Consider the following 10700-nt stretch of genomic DNA (forward strand, 5'->3'; position numbering starts at 1 on the left):
GAGAAATAGCCAGAGAGGTCTCCTTCCTATCCCTTTGTCCCCACCTGCTTCCCACCAACCACACATAAAAATACCACCCTTAGTTTATGACTTATCCCTCATATTTCTTTTTTTTAATTTATTTTTAATTGGAGGGTAATTGCTTTACAATATTGTGTTGGCTTCTGCCATACATCAGCATGAATCAGCCATAGGTATACACATGTCCCCTCCTGCTCGAACCTTTCTCCCCCACCCCCCACCCCCCTCTAGTTGTCACAGAGCACCAGGTTGAGCTCCCTGCATCATACAGCACATTCCCACTGGCTGTCTATCTTACATATGATAGTGTATGTTTCCATGCTACTCTGCCAGTTCCTTCTGTATTTCTTTTTGCAGTGTATATATTGCAATACATATATTGCTAGCAATATATGCATATATATATATTAAATTTTTCCTCTTTATACATGCTCTTTTGTACTTTTTAAAATTTAAAGTATGTCCTGGAAGTCACTCTCCATAAGTTCAAAGGGCTCTTCCTCATTCTTAGTACTCTAGTATATGGATGTGCCATACTTTATTCAACCAGTTTCTCATGAATGAATATTAAGTTGTTCGTGATATTTTCCTATCATGATAATGCCACAGTTATTAAAAACCTGTTCCCCTGTTGTTTTGTACTCATACAGGTTCAGAGCAAATTCCTAGAACTAGAATTGCCAGGTCAAAGGGTCAGTGCAGATGGAGAGTTTTGTTGCTCCTCCCAGGTTCCTTTGTTGGGCGTTGGTCTCTGCCCCCTTGGCTACCACCTGTCCCTGGAGTATGTGTGAGCCCTGTCTCCCCAGAGGTGCTGTAGGATGCCTGCAACCTCTGGGCCACACTCCCCAGCATGCCTGGGTCCTGCAGCTGCGATGCCCAGTTTCCAGGTCACTGACAGCTGCCCACCTCCAGCACCTGCGTCTCCATCCTCCTCTTGAGGGGTACGCAGGAGTTCGCTAGACCCAGAGGGGAGGCCCGTTTCAATGTGAAAGCACAGAGGTTGAAATAGAATGTTTTGTTTGAAGAACAGCTTGAAGTTCGGTGCTGTGAATGTGACTGAAGTGTGTAATTTGGTAATTCATAAAGATCCATTGTGGACAAATTGTGAAGGACACCGTGTGCCATTTGCCCAAAGCAAACTCAAATGAGTGTCTGCTCTGTGGGACCAGTGTTCGCAGTCACGTGGTCTAAGTGAACTGCTTTTGGTGCACTGTTATCTCTCTGCATTTGACTTTAGCCGTGACTTTGTCTTCCTCAGAGCCAAGCACATTCACATACTTTTTGTGCTCACATATTTTAGTTCAGAACCCATTCAAGTCAATCAATACTTATTGAAGACTTTGTCCATATTTTCATGGATTGTTTTACTGCCGTAGGTTATACAAGGCTGACTGCAGCACTTATTAATCCACTCGATAAATGATTACCCATTTGCCTTTTTCATTTAAAAATGTTCTCATCTGATTGTAATATAATACACTTCCATGTGAAATTTGTAACTAAAGAGATTCATAAATAGAAATATAAAGATTGCCTTTAAGGCATCAACCCAGACAACCACCATCGTTTATATCATGGCATCATTTTCATTTCTTTAATCCCCCAGTAAAGTAATTCTCTAGTGGTAGGAAAAATGGCAGATTCATTTTTTAAAATTCTTCTTTATCAAATGAAAGCATGCTCATATTCTAGAGAAAAAGAAAATACACCCATTCTACCACCTGAAGACAACGTAGTGTATTTCTTCCTACTCTTTTCTTTCTAAGCATAAGAGAAGAAACGTTTGCCACTGTTTCACTGGTGCGGTGTCTTCTTTAACGTGCTGGTATTACCCGTGCTCAAGGATCCTGCCTGCACAATTCCCACATTTCTTTTAAGTTATGGGGAAGAGGGAACTTTAATGTTTAGTATCTGTGGCTGTGTGGCACAGGGGCAGGGGCTGGGGGCGGCGGCTGCGCAGTGCGGCGTGGCGCAGAGGCGCGGCGGCGCGGCGCAGGGGTGGCGGCGGCGCGGCGCAGAAGCGGCGGCTGGGCGGCGCGGTGCGGCGCGGCGCAGGGGTGGCGGCGGCGCGGCGCAGAAGCGGCGGCTGGGCGGCGCGGTGCGGCGCGGCGCAGGGGTGGCGGCGGCGCGGCGCAGAAGCGGCGGCTGGGCGGCTGGGTGGCGTGGCGCAGGGGCGCCCGAGAGGAGCTACTCCAGGTCCAAATCAGGAGCGGCGGCGGAGAGGAGATACCCCCTATCCAAGGTCAGGAGCGTCGGTGTAGAGCAGATACCCCACGTCCAAGGTCAAGAGCCGAGGCCTAGAGGAGATACTCCACGCCCAAGGTCAGAAGCTGTGGCTGCGCCTTGCTGGACCCCAGGTCCAAGGTAAGAGAAAGTCAAGTAAGACGGTAGGCGCTGAAAGAGGGCATCAGAGGGTAGAAAGACTGAAACCGCAATCACAGACAACAGGCTAATCTGATCATATGGACCACAGCCTTGTCTAACTCAATTAAACTAAGCCATGCTGTGTGGGGTCACCCAAGATGGTGGGGTCATGGTGGAGAGGTCTGACAGAATGTGGTCCACTGCAATGGTAAACCACTTCAGTATTCTTGCCTTGAGAACCCCATGAACAGTATGAAAAGGCAAAAAGGACGCTGAAAGATGAACTCCCCAGGTCAGTAGGTGCCCAATATGCTACTGGAGAGCAGTGGAGAAATAACTGCAGAAAGAATGAAGGGGTGGAGTCAAAGCAAAAACAACACCCCAGTTGTGGATGTGACTGGTAATAGAAGCAATGTCCGATGATGTAAAGAGCAATATTGCACAGGAACCTGGATTGTTAGGTCCATGAATCAAGGCAAATTCAAACAAGAGATGGCAAGAGTGAACATCGACATTTTAGGAATCAGCGAACTAAGAATGAAATGGGTGAATTTAACTCAGATGACCGTTATATCTACTACTGTGGGCAGGAATCCCTTAGAAGAAGTGGAGTAGCTATCATAGTCAACAAAAGAGTCCAAAATGCAGTACTTGGATGCAATCTCACAAATGACAGAATGATCTCTGTTCCTTTCCAAGGCAAACCATTCAGTATCGCAGTAATCCAAGTCTATGCCCCAACCAGTAATGCTGGAGAAGCTGAAGTTGAATGGTTCTATGAAGACCTTCAAGACCTTTTAGAAATAACACCCAAATAAGATGTCCTTTTCATTATAGGGGAAAGGAATGCAAAAGTAGGAAGTCAAGAAACACCTGGAGTTAACAGGCTTATTTGGCCTTGGAGTACAGAATGAAGCAGGGCAAAGGCTGATAGAGTTTTGCCAAGGGAACACACTGGTCATAGCAAACACCCTCTTCAACAATACAACAGAAGATTCTACATATGGACATCACCAGATGGTCACACCGATATCAGATTGATTATATTTTTTGCAGCCAAAGATAGCAAGCTCGATACAGTCAGCAAAAACAAGACCGGGAGCTGACTGTGCCTCAGATCATGAAGTCCTTATTGCCAAATTCATACTTAAGTTGAAGACAGTGGAAAACCACTAGACCATTCAGGTATGACCTAAATCAAATCTCTTATGATTATACAGTGGAAGTGAGAAATAGATTTAAGGGACTAGATCTGATAGACAGAGTGCCTGATGAACTATGGATGGAGGTTTGTGACATTGTACAGGAGACAGGGATCAAGACCATCCCCAAGAAAAAGAAATGCAAAAAAGCAACATGGCTGTCTGAGGAGGCCTTACAAATAGCTGTGAAAAGAAGAGAAGTGAAAAGCAAAGGAGAAAAGGAAAGATATTCCCATTTGAATGCAGAGTTCCAAAGAATAGCAAGGAGAGATAAGAAAGCCTTCCTCAGCCATCAGTGCAAAGAAATAGAGGAAAACAACAGAATGGGGAAGACTAGAGATCTCTTCAATAAAATTAGAGATACCAAGGGAACATTTCATGCAAAGATGGGCTATATAAAGGACAGAAATGGTAGGGACCTAACAGAAGCAGAAGATATTAAGAAGAGGTGGCAAGAATACACAGAAGAACTGTACAAAAAAGATCTTCATGACCCAGATAATCACAATGGTGTCATCACTCACAGTCACCTAGAGCCAGACATCCTGGAATGTGAAGTCAAGTGGGCCTTAGGAAGCATCACTACAAACAAAGCTGGTGGAGATGATGGGATTCCAGTTGAGCTATTTCAAGTCCTGAAAGATGATGCTGTGAAAGTGCTACACTCAATATGTCAGAAAATTTGGAAAACTCAGCAGTGGCCACAGGACTGGAAAAGGTCAATTTTTATTCCAATCCCAAAGAAAGGCAATGCCAAGGAATGCTCAAACTACCACACAATTGCACTCATCTCACACACTAGTAAAGTAATGCTCAAAATTTTCCAAGCCAGGCTTAAGCAATACGTGAACTGTGAACTTCAGATGTTCAGGCTGGTTTTAGAAAAGGCAGAGGAACCAGAGGTCAAATTGCCAACATCCTTTGGATCATTGAAAAAGCAAGAACATACCAGAAAAGCATCTATATCTGCTTTATTGACTACTCCAAAGCCTTAGACTGTGTGGATCACAAAAAACTGAAAAATTCTGAAAGAGATGGGAACACCAGACCACCTGACCTGCCTCCTGAGAAATCTGTATGCAGGTCAAGAAGCAACATTTAGAACTGGACATGGAACAACAGACTGGTTTCAAATAGGGAAAGGAGTACGTCAAGACTGTATATTGTCACCCTGCTTATTTAACTTATATGCAGAGTACGTCATGAGAAATGCTGGATTGGATGAAGCACAGGCTATAATCAAAACTGCCGGGAGAAATAACAATAACCTTAGATACGCAGATGACACCACCCTTATGGCAGAAAGCGAAGAACTAAAGAGCTTCTTGATGAAAGTGAAAGAGGAGAGTGAAAAAGTTGGCTTAAAACTCAACATTCAAAAAACTAAGATCATGGCATCTGGTCCCATCACTTCATGGCAAATAGATGTGGAAATAGTGGAAACAGTGGCTGACTTTATTTTTCTGGGCTCCAAAATCAGTGCAGATGGTGACTGCAGCTATGAAATTAAAAGATGCTGGCTCCTTGGAAGAAAAGTTATGACCAACCTAGACAGCATATTAAAAAGCAGAGACATTACTTTGACAATACAGGTCTGCCTATCAAGGCTATGGTTTGTCCAGTAATCATGCATGGACATGAATGTTGGACTATAAAGAAAGCTGAGCACCGAAAAATTGATGCTTTTAAACTGTGGTGTTGGAGAAGAGTCTTAAGAGTCCCTTGGACTGCAGGGAGGTTCAACCAGTCTATCCAAGGAAATCAGTCCTGAATGTTCATTGGAAGGGTTGATGCTGAAACTGAAATGTCAGTACTTTGGCTACCTGATACAAAGAACTGACTCATTGGAAAAGACCCAGACAGTGTGAAAGTTTTAAGGCAGAAGGAGAAGCCGATGTCAGAGGATGAGATGGTTGAATGGCATGATCGACTCAGATGGACATGAGTTTGAGCAAGCTCTATGAGTTGATGATGGACAGGGAAGCCTGGTGTGCTGCATTCCATGGGGTTGCAAATGGTAGGTCATGACTGAGCAACTGAACTGATGCTACTATATCACCATATGTTTGAGGTGAGAAAATCACAGGCTGTGCAGGAATTGTAACTCTCAAAAGCCTATGTTAAATACCCTTCTTAATGGCACCTAACAGGTGAATGAGGCCCCAGTTTCATGTCTTTGCAGGCGACCCCTGGTGGTGGATAACCGGAGAACCATCGAGGTTGTGATGTGTGATTGCCTTCTCTCTTTATTTAAAGTGAATTTTTCACTGAGATAATTGTAGATTCACATGCAGTTGTAAGAAATGATATAGAGAGATTCCATATGTTTTTCACTCAGTCTTACAAGACTTTTTCAACGTCTTACAAACCAGAGTACAGTATCACAGCCAGGACACTGACGTTGGTACAATCCACCTGCACTGTTCAGCTTTTCCCAGTTTTACTTGTACGCATTTGCGTTTGTGTGCTTGTGTGTATAAGTTACAGTGTGTTAAGGTGTATAAGACGCATTACGTATAGCATACTAATACAAGAATAATTGCATTAATTATTTTAAGGTCTATACAATATTATCACCTATGTAGATCTGCGTATCTCCCAGGTGTTTAGTCAAGATAACTAAACAGTTCCAACGTCATGAGGATTCTTTGTGTTGCCAGTCGTAACAAATACTTCTCTTCCACATCACTCCCAATTCTTAACCTCTGGAAACTTCTCATTTGTTCTAAAATTTCTAAATTGCAAAAAATGCTTTGTCATTTAAAGAACATTGTATAAATGGAATACATTCTGTGTGAAATCTTTGAGGCTGACATTTTTTACTCAGCGTGATTCCCTGCAGACTGATCCAAATTTTTGCATGTATCATAGTTTGATCCTTTTTATTGTTTAGTAGTAGTATCCAACAGTATAGAGTATGCCAGATACCTGTCTTTTATTTTATTTGGAGTGAATGTAAATGGTATTATGTTTTAAATGTTGGGCTCTCTGTTATTAGCATATGGAAATGCAGTTAGTCTTGTGGTGTTGATCTTATATACTGCAAGATTATTGATCTTGCTTTTTAGTTCTAGATGGAGAAGGAAATGGCAAACTCTCCAGTACTCTTGCCTGGAGAATTCCACGGACAGAGGAGCAGGACAGGCTTTAGTCCATGGAATTGCAGAGTCGGACATGACTGTGCAACTAACTTTCACTTTCATTAGTTCTAGAAGACTTTATAGATCTCTTGGGTTTTCTACATAGACGGTCATGGACTCTGAAGGTAGGAATAGTTTTATTTCTTGCTTCCTAATCTGTGTGCCTCTTGTTTCTTTTCCTTGCTTTATTGCAGTGGCTGGAACATCCAGTGCTATGTTGTATGTTGTGGTTGTTTAGTTGCTGAGTTGTGTCCAACTCGTTAGCAACCCCATTGACTGTAGCTCTCCAGACTTCCTTGTCCATGGGATTTATCAGGCAAAAATACTGGAGTAGGGTGCCATTTCTTTTACCAGGGGATCTTCCCAACCCAGGGATCGAACCCACATCTGCTGCATTAACAGGCGGATTCTTTACCGCTGAGCTACCAGGGCAGCCTACCATGTTATATAACAGTGAGTAAAGCAGACCTTCTTACTTTCCCCCACAATCTTAAGGGGAAAGTATTCAGTCCTAGCTATAGGTTCTTTGCAGATGATTTTTTATCAGATTGAGATAATTCCCCTCTATTTCTAACTTATGAAGGGCTTTTAATGTGAATGGGTGATATGCATTTTTCTGTCAAATGCTTTTTATATGTCAGTCAATATGATTACATAATTCTCTCTCTTTAACTTGTTGATGTACTGAATTACATTTATTTTATTCTCAAATAAGAAGCAACTTTGGACAGGTAAAGAAGGGAGTAGACTATGTAAGACTTTGAAAATGACGGCAAGGTGTTTATCTATGAATCTATTGCACAGCATTTTCCAAAGTGTGTTCTGAGATGCAGGCTAATAGAGGATACAGAAAGATGTAATTTCATGGTCAAATGGATTTGAGAAATAGTAGGTTAAACTAAATTCAGGGGGATTCTTTGCTGCTGAATTTATCAGGACCTTTAACACACGGCATTGAATGATGTCTGTATTCTAAAAGGGGAATAAAGTGTGTAACGTTTCCAAAGCCAGTTTATCCACAAAAATCCACATTTTCCATAATTTCTGTGATAACTGGAAGATGTACTTTGGGAAACATTGCCATGGGAAATAATTTTTCCAGTGAGAATTTCTGACCTGGGGAGTGTCATTGAAGAAAAGCAGTGTGCCGTGATGGCTCTTCCACATGGAACTTCAGACAGGTTTCCTACCTGCTGAAGGCTCACTTCATTATCTGTTGAGCAGAGAAAAAAACCTGACTTCCATGGGTGAGCAGAGGTGAGCAGAAAAGTGTGTGCTCTACAGTCCAGTCAGTTCAGTTCAGTTGCTCAGTCATGTCTGACTCTTTGTGACCCCATGGACTGCAGCATGCCAGGCTTTCCTGTCCATCACCAACTCCCAGAGCTTGCTCAAACTCATGTCCATCGAGCCAGTGATGCCATTCAACCACCTCATCCTCTGTCATCCCCTTCTCCTCCTGCCTTCAATCTTTACCAGCATCAGGGTCAGTCCAGTATCTGAGTCCAAATTCTGGTTTTGCTCCCCGAGAGGTGTAGGGAACATTGAGCAAATTACTTCAATCTGTGCCTCAGTTTCCTCAAATGTAATGTAAGAAGAGTAACAATTCCTATTTTCTAAGATTTTTAAAAGGTTTTGTGAATGAAACATTTAAAGCATTAGAAAAGTGTCACTCAAATGGTGACAATTTAATAGTACTTTATACCTGTGCTGTTTATAGTTGAAGGATTAAGTGAGATGATCAGAAAAAGGCCAAACAAATTTTTTACTCAGAAAGTAGTTACTGGGGAGGTGGACCCACAGGCAGTTGTAGGATGACTTGGAAGCAGGTGAATATGCTCTCATGTTGGATGTTTTGAGGACCAGCACAATGAGCGTGTGGATGGAGAGGTTGCATTAAAATATTTTCTTTGCCTCTGCAGTACTCGGTGATTAACAATGAGAGGTTGAAAAAGGCAACTCTAAGATGACACCAAGGTTCAGACTTGGCATTCGTGAAATGGCTATTGTACTCCCGCCTGCCATGTATGAAGTGTGTCCTGAATATTAATGTGTCAGCCAGATAATTGTAGCATGCCAATTAAAAAATCATAGATATTTCAATTTCTGGTTTTAATAAATGCAGGAAAGTAAAGAGTTTCAGTGTGTTATGCTAACGTATGAAATCGGATCAATGTTGGTAAAGGAACAGTCTGATTACATAGCTGTACTGCAAGGAAAATTATGCCCGCGACACAACTCTGATCTCTGAGGACGTCTCAGCTTCTTATTTAGGGCACTGATGTGGTGGAATGGCTCCTCAGAGGAAATTAAGAGAGAGAAAGGCATGCTAGTGCTCAGGATGAAGAAAAACAATACAACGAGGAAGGATTGGAAAGGTCCCTAGAGAAATCAATAAACATAACCTAAAGAATGGGAGACAAGGAAAATGGGATTGCAATTGCAGAGAAGATTGAAGCAAATGGGAAAGTTGGTCAAATGACTGAAAATAAGCCAAGTGTGTACATTTTAACACACACCGCAAGCATAGTAAGGGACTTGACTTTGAGTTAGAATATAGCCCAATCTTGCCTTCATCTTATTTCTCATTGTCTTGTATACTGCCTTTGGATCCCAACCGTTGGGAACCGACCAGAGAACAGGATGCCTTATCTGTGAAACTATCAAGTCTAAAACATTTGATCACAAAATATAAATATTTCAATGAGTTAGCATTTTAGTCAATAAATGTGCATGCATTTGTGTATGCTCAACTTTAAAGTTTTTGTTCTCTCTCTCTGCTTATTATCTCTTCCCCCAAATCACCTTTTCCATCAGCCCTCAGGACACCAAACTACAGCTCTGAACATCATGAATGAATTTTCTCAGATGATATTGCTTATTTCTGTGTGAAGTATTAGGGCTTTGAATAAACCAGAGTCAGTGCTTTGGGGAAGAATGAAGGAAATCAATTCATTTGCATTTTGTTGTTGTGGTTGGCAGAATAGTGACATCCCCAAAGTGTCCATGTCCTAACCCCTGGAACCCATGACTGTCTCACCTTTCACAGCAAAGGAGACTGCAGATATGATTAAAGTTCAGGACTTTGAAGTAGGGAGATGATTGTGGATTATCTAGGATGACCCAGGGCAATCACCAGGTGCTTAAAAGTAGATGAGGGGAGGCAGAGAGGAAAGTCAGAAGGAGCTGAGACCAGGGAAGAATAGTCAGAGAGAGGCAGTGTTGTTGACTTGAAAGATGGAGCAAGGGCCTCCTCTGGACCATCCACAGCTACCTGGAGCACGGATGCAGGGCGTTTCCAGGGAGACCCTGGCAAGGAGGCTGCTTCCAACCTCCTCTCTGCAGAGTCCTAACAGCTGCCCACCACAGCTGAAGAACAGCAGTAAACATAGTTTCACAGAGAGCATGATGTCAGTTCAGCAGAAACAAAATCCTACTTCTGTTTTGATTTCCAGATCTTGTGCAGGTACATTTCTTTGGCAGAATCTAACTTAAAAAATCCTGCTGCCAGTGGTCTGGTAAATGCAGTGCCCGGTGTTCTAGCTCCTGGAACACAGGGGAAAACATGGGAAGAGAAGATGGCACTGCTCGGCCAGGAGATGAGGTGGTACATCTGGTCGACCACAGTATCCTGGCTCCTCCCAGGACTCCGTGAGAGTCCAGGAGGAGAAGGTGCTTCCCTGGTGGCTCAGATGGTAAAGAATCTGCCTGCAATGTGGGGGACCCAAGGCTGATCCCTGGGTCAAAAAGGTGACCTGGAGAAGGGAATGGCTACCCACTCCAGTATCCTTGCCGGGAGAATTCCATGGACAGAGGAGCCTGGCCGTCTTCTATGGGGTTGCAAAGAATTAGACAGGACTGAATGACTAACACTTTCACTTTCAGCAGGAGAAAGCCTTAAACTCAAACCAACACTCTTATTTTTTGCTTGTTTGCTTTTTGTTGGCCATTAAGATTGATTTCGTTACTGCAGTAT

The sequence above is a fragment of the Dama dama genome, chromosome 27 (genome assembly GCF_033118175.1).
Source record: "Dama dama isolate Ldn47 chromosome 27, ASM3311817v1, whole genome shotgun sequence".
Taxonomy (NCBI): domain Eukaryota; kingdom Metazoa; phylum Chordata; class Mammalia; order Artiodactyla; family Cervidae; genus Dama; species Dama dama.